Below are 26,815 nucleotides of genomic sequence, written 5' to 3'. Positions count from 1 at the left end.
GTAGTCATATGCCCAGCTGTGATCAGCTGACAGCCAGCTGATCCCAATTATCACCTCCAAGCTTCTACAGCCAATCACAGCTCTTTCTCTAAACACAGCAGTGTATTTATATATGAGTTTCTTCTTACTTATCCCTGCTTGCATTGATACTGATGCACCACGCTGCTGCTGCTGGCAAAGCTTAACCTCCTCCACCCCAGCCTCCTCCTTTATAGCATAAAGCTTGTTGCGCTCTCATTTTCAGATTCCTGCTACTATAGATTAATTGCTTTTGAACTAATTTCATTGTATTCAGAACACATTGTCATTGATGTATCCATCCATATTGGGCTTTCTAGCCTGCACTCCCTGGAAAATCAACACATGCTGCTTGACTAACCCAGGAAGCATCTTTTGAGCAGAGCCTTCTCTACCAAGTAAAACTGTATATACATTTTGCCATAAAATGGTAAAATGTATGACGACAGTGTTTCTGACTGAACAATAATTTATGTTACAAATTTTAATGAAAGAGAAATGTGCAGTTTCTTTGGCAATTAGACTACTTTGTGAAGACCTCATGAACTTGAAGGGGTAGTTAGGCTAACAACAGGAGTAGGATACCTTCCCATGGAGTCTCAACACTGGTGGTGGTGTTGATGAGGGATGCAGGATCAGATGAAGAGTAGACTTCTGACAAGTTGGATCAGAATACCAATGAGGTGGCTTAGAAAAGGAGACTGAGGTAAGCAGGATGGATGAGCATAAGACCTGTGAGGATCTGGACTAGATGCTGATGAACTGAATAGAGGTAGCTGGAGTGGAGGAGGGTTGCAGCATTCGCACTGAAATTACAGGCTGACTGTGAAAGACAGATTTGAAATACAACAGGTGCATAATGACTGGTTAAATGAGGCTGTGGCAGAATCTGATTAGCTTAACACTTAAGAGAGTGAACGCCCATACTCAGCTGATCACCAGAGCAGGAAAGGAGAAATGGAAGAAGGGATATGATCAAGTGGTGACTAATGAATGAGTAGAAACAGTCTTTCTGCTTGAGCTCCATTTCTTTTGGGTGATGCTGTGATTTTTAGAATTGGATTTGCAGATTTGAAGGCCAGGCTACAGTATTTAACACTAACAGCCCCTTCATTCCCTCCTCACAGTCCCACAGGACAGAATAGATCAGGATGATGCAGACAGACAGCCCTCGTCATGCATTGATTATTGGATATATATCCATCACCGTGTATACTCATGTACGCTCCCTCCGTGGCTCAGCGTGAATGTTAAGACAAAACTTCTCTTGTTTTTTTGCTGCATTAAAAATAAAACAACTGGGGATTTAGTATGACATGTTCTCATTCTGGCTCCTTTTTGCATCAAAAAACAGATCCGGCTTTTGACACTGACTGACACAAACAGCCCTCCTGGTGCTGAACATAAACCTTTTAATTACTGCAAACATGGCTGATGAGTTTGAAGCTTGATTACTTGGCCTTCATTAGTCAGATTGTGAGCTATAGTGACTCCCAGAGGTACAATTTGGCATCTCTAAACATTGCCAGCCTCTGTGTTTAGCAATTACATTCACCCCACAGTACACCAAAACAGGTGTGCGCAGCCTAAACCGCACACATGAAAACACACAAAAACACTCACATTCTTTGGTATCAGAACAAGCAAGGCTGTATGTAGGAATTTCAGTTTGTTCTTTAATTCATGGGGGGAACCTGACTAATAGAAAACAGTGATAAAATGTGCTTAGTGTGCTGAGTCCTACTTTGTTCAGCTCTGCCTGTCAGAGTGATTTCATGTTTGCTGTGCCATCTTGGCTTTGTTTTCCATCAGGACGGCCGGTGGTTGTCACCACAGCGAGGAGGGAGCGTTCTGCCTCGGGCCACGACACACTGATAACGAACATTCAGCTCACTGGAAAAATAAAGTACGTCTGAATTATGTGGTCAGGATTTGGCAGTTGTTTGGAGGTGTGAGTCAGACGCAGTGACATGCGCGGATGTTCAGTTTGCACAACAGTCAGTCACTTCCTGCACAGCAATGCTGATGCCAGGGTACAGTTGTGTTACTGCAGGTATTGTTGATAGGATAGGCTCTTTGTGCTAAACTGCATGTTGAGCTTTAATGTGCTGTCCAGCCGCAGCCTTGGAACTATTTTTAGACGTGTACAGCTGCTCCTTAGCACCCACCCTCAAACCAGCCACTCACTGGAGATTTATGGCAACAGCCCATGAGAAACAGCTGTAGTCCTGTAGCTCGGTTGTCCAAGAAGAGGCCTATTAGGAGTGATTTTGTTGTTTTTGTTAAGATTTCAATGGAGTTTTCAGTGAGTGGGATGTCTCACGCTGTCGAACAGTGAAACCGCAAGTCTGGAGCGTCCGGCAGTGAGTCAGATCCTGGTCACAACGCCACCTGGGTCCAACACATGTTCTACACTTGTGGTGAACTTCTCCCCCACAGCACCATGTGTCCTGAGCTCAGCATACTGTTGCATCTGAAAAATAAAAAAAAAGTTAGTCTCTAATGAAAGTGACTTTGTGTTTCCCTGGTGAGGAGGACTTTGTGTTGGGTACAAAAACACAGATTTGTCCTTTTGTTCATTTTCTGCCCTTCTGTTTCTCTTGATACTTTATCTACAGTCCAGTCCAGCCTCAGTCACTACTGTCACATGATCGTGTAAACTGGCAGGGAGCTGAGGTAGACAGAGAAGTGGGCCTGCTTTTATAAGAGAGAGAGAGAGAGAGGGGAGATTGTTTGTTGGGGATGGGGACTAAATAGACAGCTCCCTCAGCCCCACTGTAGCAGCTTAGCTTAAGTTTAGCTTATCACTGTCAGTTTGTTGTCTCCATTATTCAAAGGGACACCTTATCAGCCGAGGCGACTCGTATTAGCCCTCTCCACTGTGGGCTCCACACAATGATGTTCTACAAGCCTCCACATTAACTCTGGTGTCTATTTCAGCAGCTCTCTATCCATTTATTGATGCATGTCTCCCATTGATCCCAGCATTGATTTGCCATGCAATCCATTACCCATCTGTCTGTTTCAGCGGGCTTTTAAATGATTCGTCAGATTGAGCTATTAAGGGGAGTAGTGGTGAAGTCCAAAGGTTGGTGATACATTCAGGGAGCACGGGGTGCTGCGTGTGTGTGAATGCATGCTTGGGGGCTAGTTTCAGGTGCTTTCAAGCATTTAGGCATTTAAAACAAAGCGCAGGCAGGGATCTGCATTGTGTCTTACACTGTAAAGAAACAACTGCTTTTCTTTAGACAAAAAATATTCAGACATAAATGACTCATACCCCAAAACTGGTCATAAATATTCAGCCACAGTCATTAGTGACTGCTCCTCATTTTAATAAAATGCAGCATTGTTCTTTCCTGTCTTTTAAACATTTGTGAATCCTGGCTCTTTTGGTTGAAAATTTATTTTCAGAACAAAAATCCTTTATGTCATCAATGCACATATCACTGTACTTATCTGAACTTAAATGAAAGGTGTAGTGCAGGGGTCATCAATTACACTGGCACAAGGGCCAGCTTATGTCTGGGGGGGGCACCATTTAATGACCTAAATTAAAAAAAAAAAATTCCTCTCTAAATAATTTTATCTTCTTTGAAATGTACATTTTTAGCCTTTAGCAGTGAACTCAGTCCCTCTTAACTATACTGAAGCCAGCCACAAGGGGGCGATTGAGATATTTAAGCCCCATGTTTCTGGGACTGCCATGTAGTTTGATGTGAATATGCTGCATCATGATTGGTGAAAAAACACATGAAGGAAACAGGTCTTTTGTTTTGATTCTCAGGCAGTAAAAATACCCAGCTTCAATTAAGAATGGACCTATGAGTATGTGTTTGCCTTGCATCTTATTTGCCAATAATGGTTGATAGTAGTTGGATTTTTATAAAACTGATCAAACATTAAGCCAGTCTTTAAAAAAAAGTATCAGTCTCATTTGTTTTTGGAGTAACTTAAATATCTTTAGGGATTAAAAAAGGGAAAAATAAAGAAAAGATACCGTAAATACAGCAATGTATATTTTTCCTCAGCACATTTTTTTAATTTAATGAAGCTCCTTGGGGCCAGATGGGAAGCTTTGGGGGACCTGATGTGGCTCCTGGGCCGCCAATTGATGATCATAGTGTAGTGGATCGGCTGGATGAAATCAAAGGTAACCACACGCCAGATAGACTGTTTCATATATCCATTTATGGATATGTTTCACACTCATCTGGGAAACCTCCCATACAAAGCGTTTGGGAAAGGCTATCAGGAGTCAAAAGCATCTTCTCTGGTAAGAGAAACTAACAAAGAAATGTGGCTGAGGTCCGATCAAACTGCCACTTTACTTCAGCTACAGCCGAGCTAATCACTACCCTGGTGGCAGCCATTGTATCCACTGGCTTTCAATACAACTAAACAACACCCATAACAATCGTTAACATGCCAAAGCATAAAAAATAAAAATAATCATAAAAACCTTTGTTTTTGTATCATGGATGAAATTCACATCATGAGGGAGAAAAACTGTTAAAAGGGGCCATCCTTGTTAACACTTTGAGCTATCGCAAAAGTTTTTGTGAGAAGTTTGCTGTTGAAAACTTTTAAAAAGCCCCCTGCGATTACATGAAATTAATACATGAAATGAAAACAATGGTCTTCTATGAAGTAAATCACCTTATTAAGTGCAGCTTTTATTTAATACAATTCTCAGTTCAAAAGGTGTAATCAACAGAGGTGTGGCAGAGCTGAGAGATGTATCTAAACCATCATAATCTGCTTTTGTTTACATGAAAGCAGAGGAATTTACCAGTGATGGTCACCACAACAACTTTCAATGATCTGGCTCTATGAAATCAGCCTAATTTAAGAATGTTTTGACATATAATTTACCTGTGTGCATGTATTTTTTTTTTTTAATCAAATTTGCTTCTTTTAATCAATAAAAATCTTCTGTAGGTATTTTCTAGAATACCCTGTCTCTCCAAAAGACCCTGTGTGCTGGATGAAATTGCTCACTGGCTGTATGACATCCTTGTTATAAAACATCAATGCTGTAACATCAAGCTTTAGTCCTTAGTGCACAGAGTGCCTGTGATCAAGCTGTGAAGAGATAACTATTAAATAACAACAACTGCAGTGACTGTAGCTCAGTAGGTAGAGTTAGTTATCTGTTAGGTCAGGGGTTCGAACTCCAGCCTCTACAATAACATGCAGATGAATTATTGGGCAAGACACTCAACCTGAAAGTGCTCCTACTGTTTCATCTTTGGTGTATAAATGTGTATGGATGTGATTAGTTCATACTGATGACAGTCTACGGAGGGGCCTTTGCCATCAGTGAGTGAATGCGCAGGGAAGTGGTGCGGATGGGTAAGTGAGACCTGTGGCGTAAAAAGGGCTTTGAGTAGTCAGACGACTACAGCAGTGCTTCTCAACATGGGGTTCACGAGACACTGAGAAGGGGTCACCAGATGTATTCCAAATAAAGCAAAGAATATTTTTGAAAGATTTTCAATTGTTAATCTAGCCATTGAAGTGAAGCAGGTTATTAAAGGTTATCTTACTTTAAACCATAAATCATAGCCTCTTGAAGCTAGCTGTATCGCTGTTCCAGTGATGCTATCAGGCCTTAGAATTCCTTACAGAAGTGTTTTTAGTAAAGCTGGAACTTGGGTGACTTTTTGGGTTATTTAAAGAGGTAGTGAACACTTTAACATTTTTTTTTCATCTGTACACTGAGGTATCTGACAGATCTATGAAAAAACACATCAGTGTTGGTGTTACAGCTGAAATTTGCACCAAACGGCTTTTAATAAGCTCAAACGGACATCTGCCTTAAAAATTCTTTTCTGAAAAGGTGGGTCCTATGTGACGTAGAAACCTACCATTTCTACATCACAAACTCTATATAAAAGGTAGAGTGTTACCACCTCTAACTGACTTTACCATTCAGAGACCACTCCCATCCTCTCCTGCCTGCACCTGCACTGCTTCGGCTCTGAGAGCTCCGGTGTTCTGCCATTTTTTGCTACCCATCAAAAATTGCTACTTTGTGGTTCTACGCATGTGCCCTACGCCATCAGCGTCATGCCCGGAAGGGTTAGGGTAGTCCATAGGGGTAGTCAATAGGTAGCAAAACCTGACAAGGAAGCAAAATATGTAAGAACACCGGCTATAGTAACGCCGCTGCTGGAGCAAACGGACTGAACAGGCAGAGCTCAGGACCACCATGGTCTGCCACCACACTATAGCCTGCTTTAGGGGATTCTGTAGGGAAAAACTCCTCCAATTTAAAAGATCGCTATGAAGCAGCAGTGCTGTGGGACTCTGTGTGTGTCTCTCTCTGACAAGGGGACATCACTGTCACTCCCGCCTCATCTGGAAAACCCCGTCCTTTTCCCCTCCCTCCTCCCAGTACCAAACGGTTCACTTTCTGCACATTTTTTGAATTATGGAGGTAGGCGGAGTTAGCTCTGAGCTGAGGGTTCACTTACACTTTACGGATTTAATTCACATCAGTAAATCTGATGTTAAATGCCTTTTTATCCATTTCCAATCCATTTTTGATTGTTTCTGCTGCTAGCTTTGAATGCTAACAGCCATATTATATTCCACCATTTATGACAACCAATGGCAGGCTGCTCTGTTGTCCCGTCATGCGATGGCCTGAATAGCTCATAATGGAGACAAAGAGTGACAGAGAGCCTGTGATGTGTCACTGCAGACAGGAACTGCTTTGATAAATGGCACTAATGGAGCCAATACAAAAAAGTGCAGGACTTTTTTTTGGAAATCTATCAATATTTTGAAGACTTTTGCATCACAGAATGATTATTTTTTCACTTTTTGGTCCCCAAGAGATGGATGAACAAGCTTGTGCAAAACAAAGTCTTAGTCATTACTTTTTACGGTGTGTCGCACATAAAAATATTTGAGTTTTATTTTCTGTTTATTCTTTATTTTGTCTTTTTAGTCCCAGAACCTTCTTGAAATCCAAGTGACATTGCTGCAGCACATATATTTCTAAAGCCAAGGTTTTCCTGAAAGAAAGGATGCTTAGAGCTTGACTGTACAATAGCGTTGGTGTTTTAAGTTTTTAAGACAATCAGTCCAGGCGAGATAAAAGGGTTAAAAAAGAGCTTTAGGCTAAAAGGGTTAAATGCAAAAAAAATCATGGTCATTTAGTGTGATCAAAGTAATGTTTAAAACATCCTTTAAATGTAAGTCTCCATATGACTATTCTTAAATATGCATGGCTACGTTCAACTATGCTTCTACCACCCTCAGGCACAGAGAGGGTCGCCTTTCTCTGTCACCTTTATTTTGGGGGTTGTGGGCTGAAAAGTTTGAGAACCTTTGGACTAGAGAAGCGCTATACAAGCTTGAGTCCATTTATCAAGTTCGCTATTTTTGCTGCTTTGTTAAAAATTGTTACTGCATTGCTAATTAATAGCAGAGTCTATCCCTAAACCTAACCCTAACCTTTAACCCAATGCATACTAAGGCAAAATAGCACAACTCTATAGGTAGCACAAATCAACAAAACACCAGCTCTTAAACAGGATCCAGCTCCCATCATTCACAGAAGAGTCAGCACTCTGAAATGACTCTTTTGCAAACACAACTAAGATTTACAATGTGTGGGTCTAAATAGCTGAATTATTCACCACAGTAGAAAAACAAGAAAAGATCCTGAGGTAGCCATATTGTTGCACACATCCTTTACAAACATCTCCCTTGAAGTTCTTATAATTTTTGAAATGAAGTTTTTTTTTTCTCAAAGACAAACACAGGTTTCATAATCTGTTGAATAATAGACCAAGCTTTACTATATAACACGTTCATTTCCTGTTAAAACACACCAACAGAGAAACAAAGAAAATGCCACCATCTAAACATCAATGTGGGAACTAAGATGTGGGGGTTTCCAGATTGAGATGCGAGATGGATTCATATATATTCATGAATTCAGTCAGAAAAGTCAAACGGAAGCAGTATGATAATCTTGCAGTAATTGCATTTTTCCCTCCAACTGTTTTTGGCGGAGCTGAGAGCCACATCCTCAGACATGTGACGGGGAATGTGTTTTCGTGGAGTGTCACGACGCTGAACCGTGGATACACTCTGACCCTGTACCTGAGGCCAGTCAATTCACAGTGGGGTCAAGTGGTGGTTATGCCAAATCCAATGGATTCATGGGTAATGGGAAGGCTATCATTAGTCCTTGGATGGTCAATTATATGTTTAATTAAGCAAGGCAGACATCAGATAATTGAACTATTGACTGCTCCGGTGGAGCTCCATTTGTCTTTTAAATTCAGCTGGAGTCGTATCACATCTGTCTGAGTAGGTTTAAAATAATGTTCTCATGTAGTCACGGCTGTATTTAACGTCCTGACCTCTGACTGGTAGGTTAGATTCTCTGACTGTGCACTCTTTCTCTTCCAGGCCTCAGGAAACGCCATTATAAGCCCACAAAATAAAGAGCAACATCCAAAAAGTACCATATTTCAAACTATCAAGCTATTTTTTTCCTCCATACTTGTCAGTCTGCTGGATACATGTCAGCAGCCGTCTGAAAAGTGCTGACATGGCTGCCCTCCTGTCCGGCAGCCCGCTCCCTCTGTGTGAACTTGGATTTAGCTCAAGGGTATAGCCACCCTGCTAATGTGATGTAGCTCCAAGAAGGAAACAAATTGGCCTGACGTCTCATACACTGCCTTGTCTTGATTGTGTGATGGCTTCTACTGCTAATGTGTTACGATGGGTAGACCTGCACGGGGAGGGAGTGTGTGTTTGTGTGTGAGAGGGAGAGAGAGAGGGGGCGAGAGAAAGAGAGGGAAAGGGGGAGGATGGGGGAAGGGCCTCAGTCTGCAAGATCAGCACAAGTGGAATTGCATTGATTCAGTTAACTGCAGAGTTGGAGCGTGATGTGGAATTCTGTTTATCAAGGGTGGAGTTTACACGATAGGCTCCATTTTGATCTTATTTTCTACATCGCATCCATAATCAGCCCCTGCTGCCTTATTTCAGCCCCAAAATGTAGGATACAGTGTGCATATGACCTAGCCCCACCTTGAATTTTCACACGATCATTAGAATGAGCAGATGCGTTTCTAACGGATTAAATGTCTGGGTTTAAAAAGCCACATTGTGTATTTCTTTGTCTTTCTGCACCAGAAGCAGTGGGGAAAATGCTCACACAGCTCATATGTGATGATACCGGCAGATACACACTGTAAATATCATCACAATCTCTATTAATCTACAAGATCAGTGTCACACAACCCACACCGTGTTCTGTAATCACCAGGAGAGATGTCGCATGTTCTGAGTAAACACAGACGAGTGTTTTATATTCAAACTGGATCCTCTGGCCCTGGAATGACATCTGCCAAAATTGTTGGATAAATCACAAACAATGTTTGATTACAGAGCATAAAGCGCAAGATTGTGGCTATGCCATTTGCCGGTTATGAGAAGTATTTGGAAATACACATTCACCAGAAAATTAAAAAAATAATAAGCGACTGAAAAAAGAATACTGAAACATACAGACATTTTTTTAAACTGAGTCCATGTGATAGATCTGTTTCTGATCATATAAAATCAGACAATTTACTCTGAGTACGGATGCATCATATTAGATTTTTACCAACATCTGATATGCAAATATTTCCACATTTATTTAAACCACACTGATAAATGCACACCTTCTTTATTTCTTATTGTACAGAACTCAAAGTTTCTCCCTTAACAGAATGTACCTCTTCCTCCTATTGTCTATTTGTTTTAGAAACATACAAAAAGACCTTTGATTTTATAATAAAAAATAGACGTCTTAACAACTGCTTCATCAACTGACATCAGCCTCACATCTGTTATGAGTATTACAAATGTTTAAGTGAATCTCAGATCTGCTCAACTTCAACTGCGTTAATTTCCAAAATGAGTCCTTTCAGTTTTATTATCATCTGAGCTGCTAATGCTCATGCAGAATGTTCCTTCTCCATGAATTTTCCATTATAACTAACATTAAAAACACATCCTGACAATAGGTTGAAGATGTGTCTTGGCAGTCATCAGTTATCTTATTCTTAACTGTTTTGTTTGATATTGCTCCCTCCTCCTTTTTTCTGTATTTTCCTCTTTCCTTTCCCTGTATTTTCATCTTTTCTTTATCTGCACCTCCCCCTTTTTGTGAATTGTATTCTCTTTTACTGCAATTTTCTCTTTCTTTCTTTTAGCTTTTTATTTCTGCATTTCCTTCTCTTTTTTACTCCCTTGTCGCTTTTTCTGCATCATATTGTCTTATTCTGTTCTCTCTTCCTGTATCTCCACCTGGTTCTTTCTGCATTTACCTCTTCTCTTTTTCTGTGTCATTCTCTCTTTGCATCTCTTTTCTTTTATTACAAATCCCTCTTCTCTTTCTTGCATCTCATTGTCTTTGTTTTTGTATCTTCCTCTGTTTTCTCTCATTATCTCCATCTTGTCTTCATCTGCATCTCTCTTCTCTTTGCATCTCTCATTTCTCCCTTTCCCTCTTTTTCTGCATCTCACTGTCTTTCTTGCATCTCTATCTTCTCTTTCACTGTCTTCACTGTGTTCTTTCTGCATCTCTCTCCTCTCTTTTTATTTCTCATCTCTCTCATTTCCTTTTTTTCTGTGTATCACTCTTTGCTTTTTTTTCTGCATCTCATTGTCTTTGTTTTTGTGTTTTCCCTTTATCTTTTTCTCTTTGCTCTTTCTGAATCTTTTTTCAATTCTATTTTATCAAAATGGCTTGATTTACATAGAAATCATCAGTTTCATTGCCAAAGCAATTTAAAATTTATAATAATTAGAATAATAGCAAAGAAGTATCAACTTTAGATTATGGTTTTTAAAAGATGTATATATGTATATGTTCACGCACAAAGACCCCCCCCCCTTTTGCATCCCTTTCTTTTCTGTTTCTGCATCTCACCATCTTTCTTTTTAGTATCACTCTCTTTTCTCTTTTTGTATCTCCCTCACCTCTCTTTCTGCATTTTCCTCCATCTCTTTAAAACCATAACACAGCTTCAGCAGAGAGCTCTTTACCATGAGTCTGCTTCTCCTCAGGGATTGGGTCTATAGATGGGACGTTTTTCCTCATCACAGTAATGTTGCTGAATGTTGCTTCATGCTGGTGGATTAATGTTGAGTCTTTACAGTCCAGACCTGCCCTCTTTGCAAAATGTCTTGAGCTAAATTTGATTATGAATTTGGGCTATACTAAATTGACTTGCTGAAAATGATACATTCATATATGAAAATCTGAAAGTCCTGCCTTTCGTTTGCAGGTACATTACATGTAAACTGCATTCTTAACAGTATCACTAAAACCAAGCTTCATGTGCTTTTTAGAGAGAGTGCTCTGCAGAGATCTAAATAACAGTAAGCCCCCTGTTTTAATGGAGTTTATACTTTTAAATTAAAATAAATGATCCAAACTATGTTAATATGTATCTGATACACTGTATATACCAACATATCAGCTGTAAACATGGTAGAAAATGTGAAACATGCCAAACCTTATTTTATTCTGATAATACCGAGCTCTCCTTGCTTTAACTCCTTTTTCTTTTTAAATTCGTCCATGTTTTTGGCATTCACACAGGACGCACATACTGTGAATTAATGAGGCTATCTTTATAATGTAGTATTAAAGTGGCTGTGGTGCAGCTGTATTTTTCTTGCCTCCTCTACCTCTCTCCTCTCCTCATTTCTCTGCTTAGCTGAGGGGAATTTGTTTCTAAGGCTTTATCATGACTGCCTCATATTTCCCCCCCTAGTTTGTCATTTTGCTGATCCAGACGCTTTTCATATTTCAGTATTCTTATCATCCACTGGCAGTAAGATGATCCATTTCACTTATTTCTAAGAAGTGTGACTGTAGCCTAAGTCAATATCTGCAGAATGAGTTCAGTGGATGGAGGGTCGGCCGAGGAGGGGGCAGCTAGTTAGTGGCTGTAGTAATGGTGGTACTGGTGGCGCAGGACCTTTTTTTTATCCAGAGTCAGCAAGGGTAAAATGTCAAGCATTTCTTAGGGAAGCGGCTCCATAGGATTCCATTTGAAGCTTTAATCTTAATTGAGAGCATCGCACATTGATATTCCATAGGCCTCTTTGCCCTTCGCCTCTCAGCTACTTTCATTTAGAGGACAGCCGTACTGCACTAGAGCATGGGGATTGCTTTGTCAGACAGCCAAGAGGCCAAAGGCAAGGTCAACCTCTCTTTGTAACGGTGGCTCACTGTGGAGTGAAGGCATCACCTCTTTGAGGCTGTCATGCTTTTGTCAAACATTTCTGAGTCGTCCTGGGGAGAAATTAACGGGTACACTTTCTTCACAGCTGCACAGATATGATGGAGGACTTATTTAAATTCATTTGATCATAGAAGTGGAAATTAGGTAGTTTTAGGATGGGAGTAAGCTTCCTTTTTCCTGCAAAGATCATGGCCAAAAGCAGGATTTAATGCTTGAGTGCAGCACCTCCAGAGATTATTCAACTACAGTTAACTGAAATAATCATTTGATTCTAAACAGGAACTCTTTCCCTCTGATCTGTGCCTCATCCATGTCATGGAAGCTCCCAGTTCAGCGTTGTGTGGCTCACAATAGGTGCAGCAGCATCCCCTAATCCTCAAACAAAGAGGGCTAACTAACTGGGTGAGCAGATGCAGCGATAAGGTCCGTGTCATCAGGAAAGGTGAGGAGAGGATGAAGGTGTGGGACGGCAACACTCTCGCCGCTCCTGTGGGAAGACTCGTCATGCCACCTTTCCAGAAGCGATGAAAACAGATGGAAAAATAAGACACACAGAAGCACGCACACACACATACACAGAAAGCGTTCACAGCCGAGTGCACAGCCCCTATCTGTGGGACTGAGGACCGAGCTCGCCTCCATTTCTCATGCTCCTGCCTCGGCCTGCTGCTGACACAGATATACTGTAAAGAGATAGCAGCGCAGATAGGTATGCATGTGCATGTCAGAGTAGCCCCGGGGGTTAAGCCGGTCTGAAAACACAAAGAGTGAAGGGATAACACATGAGCCATTCGCCACACTTTTCTCATTAATCTCAAACATTTATGTGACACTTCAACCTGATTTGGGAAGCACTGCTTTGAGATAACAAGTTTAAGTCTTTGCAGCAAACACAAGTGTTTTCTTCTATTGATGAAACACTGAATCAGGATTAAAGGATTAGTTCTTTAGAGATTTGTTTTGCAAGCACATACTATGAATAACAGGTTCCTATGGAGGGACGGCAGCTCCTGACAGATTTATCAGGTGATCATTGGCCTGATAAAGCTTCAGAAAAGCTGCTCCTATTTCAAAGTTGTCTCATCCGGCTCTGTGGGAAAGCCAAGCGCTCCTGCTTTCCACTCTTTCTACCAATCAACCATAGTAACCTTTACCAAACACCTCAGCTGCCAGCGAGCAATCAACACAGCCAGTCTGCTGATCTACCCAGACAACAAAGCTACTCAACTCCTCAGCAAGATGTTGGGAAAGAATCTTTAGAAAAAGGGTTCACTTTATCAAAACATCAATAAAATCCATCGTAACCAGGCAGAGATAATGTCCAGCCTACTTTTAACTTATCAGGAGAAGTTATTGTGCAACTTTTTGTTCTTATTTAACTCTGCCCTTGAATTCCCTTCATCACTGAGGTTTCTGTTCCATAATATTCAGCAAAAGACTACCAAATCTAAAAGTAGGGACTGTCAATAAGTCATGTGCTGGCAATTTTATTTGAGGCCACTGCATCAAAGAGCTGTTTCAATTTTTTTTTTGTGTGGGATGCGTAGGGTCCACACATGAGTCAAGGCTGTTCCTCTCCTTGGGATTTAAATATAGCCACACTCACCATTACTGCTGTCACTCACAGACTTATAGTGACCTTCTGACCCCAACTGTACAAAAGAGACTTGGAGCTGACATACTCACTCCAAATGTTTTTCACCAGAGCAGGCAAACACAGCCAGTGACACATTTAAAGGTGCAGTAAGTAGAATTTTAGCACTAAAACGTCTGCATTAATTAACAAATGACTATGTTATTTATATTTTACAGCTAAGTGTAAATTACCTCAAATATTTCCAACAGTTTTCAAACCTGAGAAATTCTTTTCTACTCTTTACCAGGGATTCTCAACAGGTCTAGTTTCTGGACTAGGGCTGGACGATTTGCAAAAATAATTGAATTGCGATTTTTTTCCCCCAAATATTGTGATTGCGATTTAATATGCGATCATTCTTGGGTTAATCCTACAGATTTGTTGACAAATTCATAAATAAGACCATGAAAACAATCAAATTATTTCCAAAGCAATGAATCCATAGTAGCATAAATCTGAATATGGGTGTGCAACTAGTTTTATTCTACAAAGGAGGCGGCTGGGGGTGGGGGTGGGTGGGTGGGTGGGGGGGTGAAGCTGGCTACCACTTAATCGCAGCTGGGGTACATAAAACACAAAAAGGAGGATTTTTGTAAACCATTATAAAAAAATTGACACCTGAATACTTGAAGCTTTGATATCCAAAGAAAAAGAGGGATATGGCTTGAAATATCAGTGACACAGAAATGCACCCATAATTAGTAAGGTATTAAAAATGTTTAAATATATGCTCACTAAGGGATTCAGTACTTAGTATATGCCTCTGTTTTTTTTTATTCAGGATGTTACATTAAAGACTAGTACACACGGATGTTGCCGTTCTGTTGCTGTATCTCAGTTGTGTTTTGTGTTGCTTTCTTGTGATGACTGTGATTATTCTCTACCATCAGCTATGTTTTCTGTGGCTCACTCTCCCCTTGTTATTCGTAACCAAGGTTATTATAGTTAACTAAAACAAACTATTAGTTAACTGAAACTAAATTAACAATTCTAACTAAAATCAAATAAAAATAGAGGCAAAAAATCCTCAGTTTTTATCGTTGACATAACCATACTGACTGGCACCTACATCCAAGTCTGAGGAGTGTAAATGGTCTAATTTGATTGGTTAAGACTTCACACAGTGGTAGTTTTATGTCTGGAGTTGTATTCAATCGTCATATTAAAGTGAAGAGTAGCCTGTTTGAATATATTATTAAATATGTATGATGTTCACTCAGCCCTGACATTTATCCGAAAAAATTAAAACTAATAAAAACTCAACTAAAACAAGGTATTTTTGCAAAACAAAAACTAAACTATCAAACCAGCAGTGATAACTAATAAAAACTAAACAGACATTGAACACAAAAAGTGAAAAAGAAATAAAAATAAAAACTAATGAAAAATTCAAAACTATTATAACCTTGCTTGTAACTCCATCCCCCACACCCAGATCCCAATAATGTTTCCCAGTCCAAAAGTGATGCTCTACTTAGCTCCTCAAACTGCCATGGCTTACCTCCATTTTTGTTTAATGGATGAATTTCATATAATGAAAAAGGAGAAAAACTGTTAAAAGTGGCCTTCCCACTTTGAGAGAAGCTTGCAATGCAAACCAGGAAGGCTGCTTTTTAACAGCTTTTCTCCCTAATTATGTGAAATTTATCAGGTAATGGATGAGATTTGCTGGTTCAGCACTTCGCTGTGTCAACCTTCGTCCTGTACTTCTCTGGCCTCCTGTTGGCTATTGTCCAGGTCCATGCCCCATCTCTACATGTATCTTCCAAGCCGACCCCGCCATGATGCAAACGACTGCCTCCAAGGTCTGGCCCAACCCAACCCTGGGCAACCAGCATGCGGTGAGCTGGCGCAGCTGGTGCAGCTGCCGCTTACTTTTCCAGTAGCTGACCCCTCCCATTTCCACTCTCCTGAGCACATCAGCATTAGACACACAATCTTGCCAACGATAGCCAAAAATATGCAGAAGAAGAAGTTGACACGAAGGGAATGCCACACTGCCATGCCCAGCAGACCCATCGCACAAATCAAAGTCTGTGGTTGATCTCAGGCTCACAGTCAGTGGATTGATGGATCATGCTGCAAAGAGAGCTGAACTTCTCCATGGAACAAAAATGTTCGGTAACTGTTTGGTAACTTTCAAGGCTGTCAGCATTAGTGCATTAACAACAATGTAGTTCACCGCATACTGGGTGCCCCGGACCCGGCGGGCTGGTCCAGACACTGGGGGCAATGGCATGTGTCGTGGACGGGGCAGCTGGCAGGATACCTGGAGAGATGGGGCATGGGCCAGAGAACTACAGGACCAAGGTTGATGCGACAAAGTGTCAAACCAGCTATGTTCCCATACTTGACCTGATTAAATAGGGAAACCATTGTTTTATCCTACGCTATATCGACCCTTTTAGCTCACTTTGGTTAAGCCGCTGGAGCATCTCCCTGGAACTACAGTGATATCAAGTAAGGGCCTGTGCCCATAGCTGGTAATGTTGGCACTTATTTTTTTATTCTAAACCAGCGTAGTCCAAAGTTCTGAATGATCAGCGCTGGGTGTAAATAAGCGCCCTCAGCGGCAGCTACTTTTATTGCCACACTCGGTCGAAAACAGTTTTTGGAACAGCTTCTTCAGTGTCACTTCTCCCTCACCTGCCAATCAAAATCAAGAAGGGGAGAGACCTCTGACAATAGCGGAAGAGAAACCGGTCTGGCTCGTCTCTCTTTGTCTTTTTCGAGGGTAGTTTTCAGGTCTGCAGCTGCTGTCTGTGTCAGGACAGGGTTCTTTTACACTGTCTGCATGCCTCCTGTGTGACATTTTTGAAATATGTAAATATGAAGCACATAGATCTATGTTAAAACAACACCGCAGATTCTATCGTGGAAAGGGGCAACAATAAGCACTGCTGAGAAGTGCTCTGGACTTGAGGTGCTGGCAGCGCAAAAAAGCTGGCTTGTGTATGCAGCCTGAGACCACCACTGCTGCTTAATGTCTCATTTCACTTAAAAAAAAGTACAGACAGTCCAGTGGACACATCAAAAGTCTTCCACAACTTGTTTTAATAAACATTTACCTTTTTACTGTTCCCAAGTTATTTCATAACCTTTGATTGACCTAAAGTTCCGTTTTCCCAAAATAAAAGCAGGTCTGTATCCAAACAGGTAGTCAGTTATCCTTAGTTTAGGGCGCTAAAAAATCCAAAATGAAAAAACAAAACAGTTTTGAATATAAATAATTATATTTTTAAAATGTGACAAAAATGAAAGCTTAATAGTGATAAACTGTGGAATTCTGAGATTCAGAATCACTATTAAAAATGTAATAGCTTGACAGCCCTAGTATACACATTCTGTAGGCCAGATTTAATCGAACAGAGCCATCAGTTCAAATGAGAAGCAGATTTCAGCAGCCTGTTGTTATTGTTTATATCCAGAGTACCCTGACAGTGGAATTCGCCGACCGTGCATGTAAGATTTTCTCTCTTTTCTCGGTTTTGATTACATCAGTCTGCTAGCTGACAGGTATCGTTTTTTACTCATCTGTCTCATTTGAGATTTTATTTTGGCTCCAGAGCAGCGTGAAACACGGGAGGCAGCCAGATCGGGGGTTCCCACAATAATTGGACAGTTGAATGTTTCTGAACAATTGACGTGCAGGCTGAGGTCAGAGTTTGTTGGGTTACAAATCAGAGGCCACCAACCTGTGTTGTTGTACAGCTGAGATATGTTAGTGCTGCCCAGCCATGTGTGGGCTCACTTTCTCTGCTCTTTCACTTTAATGCTGCTTTTTTAAATCAGCAGTTTAGTTTTACTGTTTATGACAATGTGTTTCTCTTTATAAAGGCTTGTAAAGTCAGTTATCTCATCATACATTTATAACTTTATATAATAGAACTCAGCACATCACCACAAACTAAAGTCTTTAACATAGTTTTCAATGAGTTAAATTAATTTCTGGGACACACTTTAAAACTCTGCAAACTCTTTAAACATCCAGTAATCAATGCCTTTCAAAGAACAGCAAAGGTCGTCTATTGATCCATCTTGAAAGTTAGAGGTGAGACATTCTTGTCCAATAGTGGAGGAGTCTGAAAGATAGAAACAACATCCATCCAATATCTATGCCACTTGTTCTGTTTGAGGTCGTAGGGGGCTGGAGCCGATCCCAGCTGTCATTGGGCAGCGGAGGGGTACAACCTGGACTCTTCACTAGTAAATCACAGGGCTAATACAAGGCCTTTAAAAAGTATTCAACCTCTTGGATGTTTTACCCTTTTATTGAGTTTATAAGTCAATCATGGTCAATATAATTTGGATTTTTTGACAAAAAACTCCTCAATGTCAAAGTGAAAAAAAGATTTCTACAAAGTAATACCAATTACATTAAAAAGACGTAAGGTAAAACAAGTGCATAAATATCCTCCCCCTTTGCATTGACTGACCTAATTTAACAGAGGTCCAGGTGCTAGTAGTCTCACAAATAGTGAAATGGGGATCACCAGAGGGCAGTGAATGTGTCTCAAGTAGTTGTAGCATAAAGACAACTGTGTCTAAAAGGTCCAGCCACTTGTTGATCAGTATTCCTGGCTACCATTACATAATCAAGACAAAAGAACACTCAAAGCAACTCAGAGAAAATGTTATTGAAAAGTATAAGTCAGGGGAGGTATTAAACAAAATTTCCAAGGCACTGAACATCCCCTGGAATTCAGTTTAAACCACCCTCAAGAAAAGAAAGGAATATGGCACATGCAAATCTGCCTAGATCAGACCGTCCCCACAAACTGAGTGACCATGCAAGAAGTAGTGAGAGAGAGCACTAAGACACCTATGACTACTAGGAGTTACAAGCTTCAGCAGCTGAGATGGGAGAGACTCTGCGTACAACAACTGTTGCCTGGGTTCTTCACCAGTCAAAGCTTTATGGGAGAGTGGCAAAGAGACAGCCACTGTTGAAGAAAACTCAGATTAAATCTGGACTAGAGTTCACCAAAAGGCATGTGGGAGACTCCATGCTCAAGTCTGATGAGACTAAAAACAAGGTGAATACTCTGGAATGGCCAAGTCAAAGCCCAGACCTCAGTCTGACAGCGAGTTTGTGGCTGGACTTGAAAAGAGCCGTTCATGCCTGATCCCTGTGCAGCCTGATAGAGCTGGAGCAGTTTTGCAAAGAAGAATGGAGTAAAAACAGCATCTGCTGCTACAAAAGAGGTAGAAGAAGAAAACAGAGGCAGTCAGACCATTGTCACTTCCTGTTAGTGCACGATTTGGGACACTACAAACCTGCTGTGATTAAGTGCTGTGTACTGCATTTAAGTGTGCTGAGGTTCTCATCTAAAAAACAAAAATGAAGTAGGCTAAGCCTTTTCAAATTAATATAGATATTTCAGTGTGAAAATTCTACATCATGTACCTTTAAGAATCTAAAAAGGAGACCGGCCTTCAGCAGCTGGCCAAGAAAACATTTTTATCTGCATTTCTTCTCTCATGTTTTCAGTGTTTATGCTCTGCTAAGTGTCTTCAGATTTCCAAAAGGTTCAACTAACCTTTTGAAATGCTTAATACTAAATCATGATGTGCCAATAATCCATTTAAAAGGCCCTAAAGTAGCCCCTTAACAGCAAAGGTCAGTCCTAATGAACTACAGCAAAATGTGATGCAATCTTAGCATCTATTGCATTATGTAAGAATTCCTCTGTGCAAGTAATCATCACTGTTTTTGCCTCTGTTAGCAACGATCTGTAGCCGAGGAGTAGATTTGTGGGGTTTTGTACAGTATGTCTTGAGAGTGAACTTAAATTCATGGGAAATCTTATCACACCCTCCATAAATGTTTCTGTTTACTTGTAACCTTTCATTTTGTTTTTTTGAGAAGTCAGGGTTTCTCTTTTTTCTGCCGTTAAATCCCCGAACAAAGTACTTCCTGTATCTCAACCACAAAAAGAGCAAACATGTAGATGGGTTTACTGTAGTTTAAAGGCCTGCATCCCCTTAAATAGATGCCTTCTACGCTCTGTTGGTCCAATCACAGGCTTCTCTCCCTGACAGTCCAACCACAGCACATAGTGGGCTGCGTCTCAGTTGTTGTAGAGGAGGTTAAATGCTGAGCGTGATGACAAAGATGGACAAAGAAGAAAAGACTGGGTGTGTGAATTCTGTTCTGCCAAGTGCACCAACTGCATGAAAGGCCAAGACGGATGCGGCTGCGCTAAAACCAGCTGAGAGGAAAAATAATACAGCTTTAGGTTCAGCATAATACTTCTGAGAAACATGAAGGAAGAGTTATGACACAAGGGAGACGTTAACATGACACATTAGTGGGAGAGTGACACACCCAATTCCGAGGAGGCCTGTGAGACTTCAGCATAGCGCATGACACCGCTGCCACATTCTCACGTCAGCGACACCCGCAGAAACTTATGAAGAACAGTGTTAAATCTTACATGTGCAGAGACAGCTGGAGTTTGAATCTTGAACCCTCTTGTCTGTTCAGTCTATCTACATTTAACTTGACCTATTTCAGAGAAAATATATATATCTTCAGGCTTTTGCTTCTTCTTAATCTATTTGTTTTTTTGCACATGCATCACAAGCTGAAGACGCCACATATTTAAACGATAAAAGGCTTTACATTTCTACACACTCACACAGAAATAATAAAAAGCATGCATGTTTCTCTTTCAGTTCTCAGTAATGCCAAAAAATGTGTATTCTCTCATCTACAGCCCCACTACTGTAACTGAGTAGACACTTACTGACCACATTTACTCAAACTACTGTAACTAAGTAGCTTTTGTTTTTCAATAGTTTTTTAAAAATCACAAAATTCCATTTTACTGAAGTATATTTTGGGGGGTATTGTACTTTATTACATTTTAAAAAGCATCAAGGACTGACTTAAAAAAGGTAAAAACAAGGAGGTCTCAGCCTTGTGTCAGAGACATAAAACGTGCACGCAGTTTGGCTTTGATTACACACAACGCTCAACAGGGGAGGAAAGTAACTAAGTACATTTACTCAAATTACTATAATGGAGTAGTTCTCAGGGTACTTGATGTTTTTAGTGTGTTTTGAAATCAGTACTTTTACTTCTACTTAAATAAGTTTTAACCAGAGTAACTGTACTCTTACTTGAGTATGAGCACTCTTGTACAACACAGTAGCCCATAGTGAGGGAATGATTCCACATCACATCCTAAAACAGCAAAAATGGAAGTGTTGGTATCTCAGGGTCAAACATTTCAGAGTTGATTTTAACTCCATTCTGAGTTGGAGGGTCTTCAGTGTTGGAGTTTTTAAACAGTGTTAAGTAAACTTATCTAAACTCCACCATTACGATTTCAAATTCAGGGCGATGTGTGGGTGGAGTTCCCCCATCATGCCCTTGGGCAGAGTGATTAGATGTATTTTAATGTGTTCAGTTGTGTTTGGATGTTGTCTATTGTACAGTGATCCCTGCTGAGGTTCTTTTGATCATGTTGTTGGTGGATTGGTGTTTTTTTTGATGTGAGGCCACCATGAGTGAAGTTATCCACTGAGTGACAGTCCCTGCATGTGACTTTAGGCGTTCCTAAAGGTTGCATTGTGTGTATTCTTCATCGGCGTGCATTGCCTTGCTATGATGTTAACTCTTTGCTTTGTTATTGTAAGAGGAGACCCACATAGCCACAGAATTTCTAGAAAGGCTGCAGCGTGTAGTTTAACTATATGTAGTGCAGACCACTATAGACACTTTTAAAGTGTTAAATTCAACTCTATATGAGTTTAATAAATGCTGTTATTTTTGTTGTATATTCTACTTTATAAATGAGGAGTGACTTTACCTGAACAGCCTTGTTGGAAATCTATTCTCTTGTTGTTATTGCCAAAAATGTAAGATCATACTCTACTGTAAAACTCCTCAGCAGCTACCCATACTTTAAGTAAACTTTATAGAAAATATCTATACCTTTACTTGAGTACAATACTAAGGTACTATTCCAACGTTTGCTTTCCACCCCTGATGAAGTAGCTACTCGCTACATTGATTCAACTTGAAAGGGATTACTTTACTTTTACATTACTTTTACTTGAATAGATTTATAGACCAGTACTTTTACTTGTACCTATGTAAAATTTAACCACAGTAGCTGTACTTTTACTTGAGTACAATAGCCTTGTAGTCTTTCCACCTCTGCCATTACGTTTCCTACATGTGAGTTTGTTTCAAGGTCCCAGAGGAGTGGACCAGTGTTAATTTAAACAGCTATTTTAAATTCTAGTCTCAGTCTTAGTCTTTTAATTACATGTTTTTTAGTCACATTTTAGTCATTTCTACCTTTTTTTAGTTTTAGTCTAGTTTTAGTCCATAAAATATCCTCATATTTTAGTCTATACTTTTAGTCCAAGCATTTATTCTGTTGCCTTAATCTGGTACCAAATTATGATAGTGTGTTCTATGCAACCTGCCAAACCTGGGGTTTGCTTTCTACAGCTGAGAGGCAGAAGAGCTACAGATGCATTGTGTTTTTGACAGATTTAACCACAGTGGAGAAATATCATGGATTCTTAATGTCCAACAAAAACTAAATTACATTTTAGTCTACTTTTAGTCATCTTGATGGAAACAAAACTTACGTTTAGTCAGTTACTCATCACAGATCTATTTTTGTTAGTCTTAGTCTAGTTTTTGTCATGGAAGAAAAGACTGTTGATGAATATTTTAGCCATAGTTTTAGGTGACAACGTCAACACTGTACTGGACATGCTCTCTGTGTAGTTTTAAACATGTCAACATTCGGGTATCTGAGCATGATCGAACCTTACATTGGCATTTTTTTGACCATAGCAACAGAGAGCCACAGCTCTCTGCCCTATACATAGGTAGGATGAATACAGGGGGGCCAGGGGTAGGGGGCTGTGGAAAGGGAAGAGGCTGCCACGGGGGGAAGAGCCTGAGTTAACCTTTGTGGCTCGTGTTTCTACTGTGCACTAATGGATGCCTGTCATCATTACGGACAGAAACAGGAGGGCGCCTGCCAGCTGCATGACCCCCATAAAACAGAGCAGGAAATCCTAGCAGGGTATGAAAGGGAAAGAGATCTCCTCTCTTCCTTTTTCTACTCTTCTCTTCTCTTTTATGATCCCTCCTCCATTCCCGGGCTCTTATTTATGCTGCAAAACTGCAGTGTCACTCATAAAACAGGAGAAAAAGCTGTGTAGCCATGGTAAGAAAAAAGTGAAGTTTTTCACTTTGGCTAACAGGCTCAGGATGTTTTTAATGGTTCTGTCAAGCTGGGAGGAACCTGTATAATCATTACATACAGTTGTTCACCCTTTACTCTTTAACCAAAGTCCAGGGTCTGTAATGTGACAGGACTTTGTCACACTTCTGTCAGTGGTGTCCACTTAAACGTGACAAGCTCTTTATCAGAGGGCTGTCCTATCAGATCCCAGGAGTTCATGCACAAACACGCTGAACACAACGTCCTGAGGAAGCCAGATTCCTTATTACAGCTACCAAGATAGCAAGACTTTATTGTAGGCTACACATTAATCCACTCTGTTGGAGCCTGCAGAGCCCATCATGTGATAACTTTAGTCATTACCAGCGGTACAATCATAATTACCCTGAAAGCTTTCAGGATGGGGCAACAGCAGTAAAAAAGCCTTCACAGTCTGAGCAGGAGCGTAAGCAATCACAAAGGAGAGGGGCACATTTTTTGATCAAATGAAATAGTCACAATCACATGATGCAACAGAAGATATGTGAGAGTGCACATGCACGTCTTCATTTGCATATGCATGTCTGCATGTTGTGTGTGTGTGCCATGTCTATGCATACTGCCGTATGTGCGTGTGATCGCTGCATGATTCACAGTGTCACAACCGTGCACAGCAACGACTGGACATCCTGACCGGAAACCACAGCCGCCGAAGCTGCGTTTTCCTGCGACATATAACCTAACACTCTCACAAAGAGTCACTTGACTAGATCCTCATATGGGAAGTGAAAGAGGAAGCCCCCCATCCATCCTGTGCTCCATCCCAATCTCTGCTCTGTTCTTCACATGAGGCCAATCTTATAGGCGACTGCCAGTTTGAGCCTGAAATGTTGCAAAACAATGGTGACAGAACTGGCTGAGGCTGGAATGGCTTGCTATTAGGGGTCAAATGTCTGGTCAGTTAGCATTTAGCCCTCAAAGAGATAAGTGATAATCATTTATTTTATCATTTACTGGATTTTCTTGACAGATTTGTTATTTTTCAGGTCACTCTGTATCTAATCTGATAGTTTATGTGACAGTCAGTCAATCAGGGGGCTCTTCAACAAATGTTTAGACAGTCATGTTGCTGCCCTGTCCAGAGAGGATGGGTATGATATCACAGATGGATGGGGTGAGTTATATGTGACTGTGGGCTCTGTTGGCCCCGGCCTTCCCTCATGGCTCGAGGCCTCTGGCTGTGTTCATTGGTGACAGTGTATGTAGCCTGGCAGCCGCATTCCTCTGCTTCTCCCCACACAATGGTGAGTATCTGCAGCATTCCTCTGTCTGTGAGCGCTGTCTGAGACACAGCCAGACCTTGGCAGAGCCCAGCACTCAGTCAAGAGGTTGGCACCATGTTTAACTGACTCTTGGAGTGTTTTCACTGAACAGCAGCCATCTATACACGTTATGCACAGCTTAAATCATGAATCTACAATCTACACTTTGTCATATTAACCCTTCTTTTATAAATATGACCTCACTGGATGAGATTTTAAAATAATTCAGGAGGTGATGGTGCTTCCTCTTTAAGCTGCTTCATCATCTCGTTCTCTCTTTTCTGTGCATTCGCTCCTTCTCTCCATCTGTTTTTCAAAAGATGCAAGCATGTGTACTCTGAGCCGTTTTTTTCTCTGCTCTTCATCCATCCTCAGCTATTTTGCTTTCTCTCTTGTTCTGATGCCACAGCCGTGCAGACACCTTTCCCTCCTGCTGACTCAGTAGCCAGCCTCAGGCGCTGGGGGCTGGGGGTGTTGGTGGCGGGGAGGAGGAGAGGGTGGAGGGTGTGAGGCTCCCACATCAGGCCCACCAGCCTATCACATGCGAGGGAAAATAGCTGGCTAATCGTTTCTACAATGGCACCCTGCACACTGTCACACAGCACCACTAACCACTCTCCTCGCCAGCACTTCTTCTTCTACTGTTTTATTCCTCTGCTGTCGCTTAGAAATCCACATGTGAAGCATGCGAGTCTGCAAACAGACGACAGTGAATAAAGAAATGTAATGTTTGAAAAACCGCACCCACCGATCTACGCCATTGCTTTTAAATAAAAGGAAGTACACAGTTGAAAACTGAACACTCGATTCTCTTCTGAGTTCACAATGTACTCTTGAGTTTTAACAAGATCAACTGAAAATAATTCCTTTAAAAAAATGATTACATAAACATGAATTGGAAGTAAGACATTGACATTAAGCACGCTGTGTTTTTATATTTCACATGATTATACAATTTAAAACCACAGCATGTCACATTATAATTATTTAAGGGAATAAAACCCTTTTAACTCGGGCTGTCAAGATTAATAGAATAAATTGTGATTATAAAGGTCCACAATTACTGCACTCATTTTTTAAAATCCTGATTAATGCTTTATTGTCCCTTTAGCACACTTCGGCTAAGCCTCTGTATCGTCTCCCCGCAGCCACAGTGATGTAAAATAAGGCCGCCATTGCTCCTTAGTGTCTCATTTCCCTTTAAAAACCTCACAGACAGCTCAGTGGACAAGTCAAAAGTCATCTGATTTTTATGTTATTAAACATTTACCTTTTTACTTTCCCATTATTTCCTTTTCATAACAAGTTCCTTTTCTCGTGGTTAAGCTCATATTAAAATCTTCAATCTGCCTATTAAATCAGGTCTTTATCCAAACAGGAAGTCCACTACTCTAAGTTAGGAACAGAAGAAAAATTCACAATGACACAAAAACAGTTTAAAATGCAAAAATTGTTATATAAATATGATTTGGAAATTTTATACTGATATTAAGCACTATGTGTTCCCATACTTCACATAATATTTTATTTACAAACTGCTACCTGTCACATTATAATTATTTAAGAGGGGGAGAACATTTAAGGCAGTCAAGATTAATCACATTAATCCAGATGAATAAGGTCCACAATTACTGGAATATTTTTTTAAAAATCCTGATTAATCGTATGCTCTATTGTCCCTTTAGCACTTTGGTTAAACCTCTGTGTTGTCTCCCTGCAGCCAAAGTGATATAAAACAAGGCCACCACTGCTCCTTAATGTCTCATTTCCCTTTGTAACACTCTCAGACAGCTCAGTGGACAGGTCAAAAGTCATATGCATCTTGTGTAACCATAGATTTACCTTTTTATTGTTTCTTATTTCCTTTTAAAGGTGCAGCTTGTAAAACTAATCCTTGTAGCATTTAGCAAAACAAACTTATATGCAAATCTAAATGAGTTTATCACCTGAAAATATAGAATTGTGTCCTTTAGACTAGAATAAGCCTTTTTTCCCACAGCAAAACTGTCAGCATTAATTTTGCTTCCATTGTGCTCAATATCTTTTTTTTATTTTTTATTTTTTATTTTAAGTTGAGATAATTCTCATGGGCTATGAGTTGAATTTAAACTTCAGAGTGTTGATATTTTAACACTGAAATGCACTTTTCACCTGAAATTATGCTCCTTTCACTCTGGGAGTTAATTTGAACTGTTTACAATTTGAATCATCAACACATTGCACTGCACCGTTCATACTTAATAAATATTACCACCTAGATTTTAACACTCTTTGCAAAGTCACACATTTCCTGGTTTGGATACTGCAATGCAACCTTTGCAGCACCCTTTGCTTTAAATTGGCATGTCACCCTTCATTTGACACCAC

The 26,815-nt window shown here is 40.4% G+C and overlaps 1 long non-coding RNA gene across 1 annotated transcript in view; it reads right to left on the bottom strand.

Moving 5' to 3' along the window:
• Window positions 1-1,674: 1,674 nt before the first annotated feature.
• LOC121506775 overlaps window positions 1,675-26,815 on the bottom strand; it is a 39,996-nt gene continuing 14,855 nt past the window's right edge. The window contains exon 3 of the long non-coding RNA XR_005991691.1: window positions 1,675-2,491. This is a non-coding gene — a long non-coding RNA (uncharacterized LOC121506775). The remainder of the gene's footprint in view (window positions 2,492-26,815) is intronic.

Source organism: Cheilinus undulatus, linkage group 3 (assembly GCF_018320785.1).
Source record: "Cheilinus undulatus linkage group 3, ASM1832078v1, whole genome shotgun sequence".
In the NCBI taxonomy this organism is placed as follows: domain Eukaryota; kingdom Metazoa; phylum Chordata; class Actinopteri; order Labriformes; family Labridae; genus Cheilinus; species Cheilinus undulatus.
Note: the sequence above shows the minus strand (reverse complement) of the source record. Positions and strands in the feature narration are given on the sequence as shown.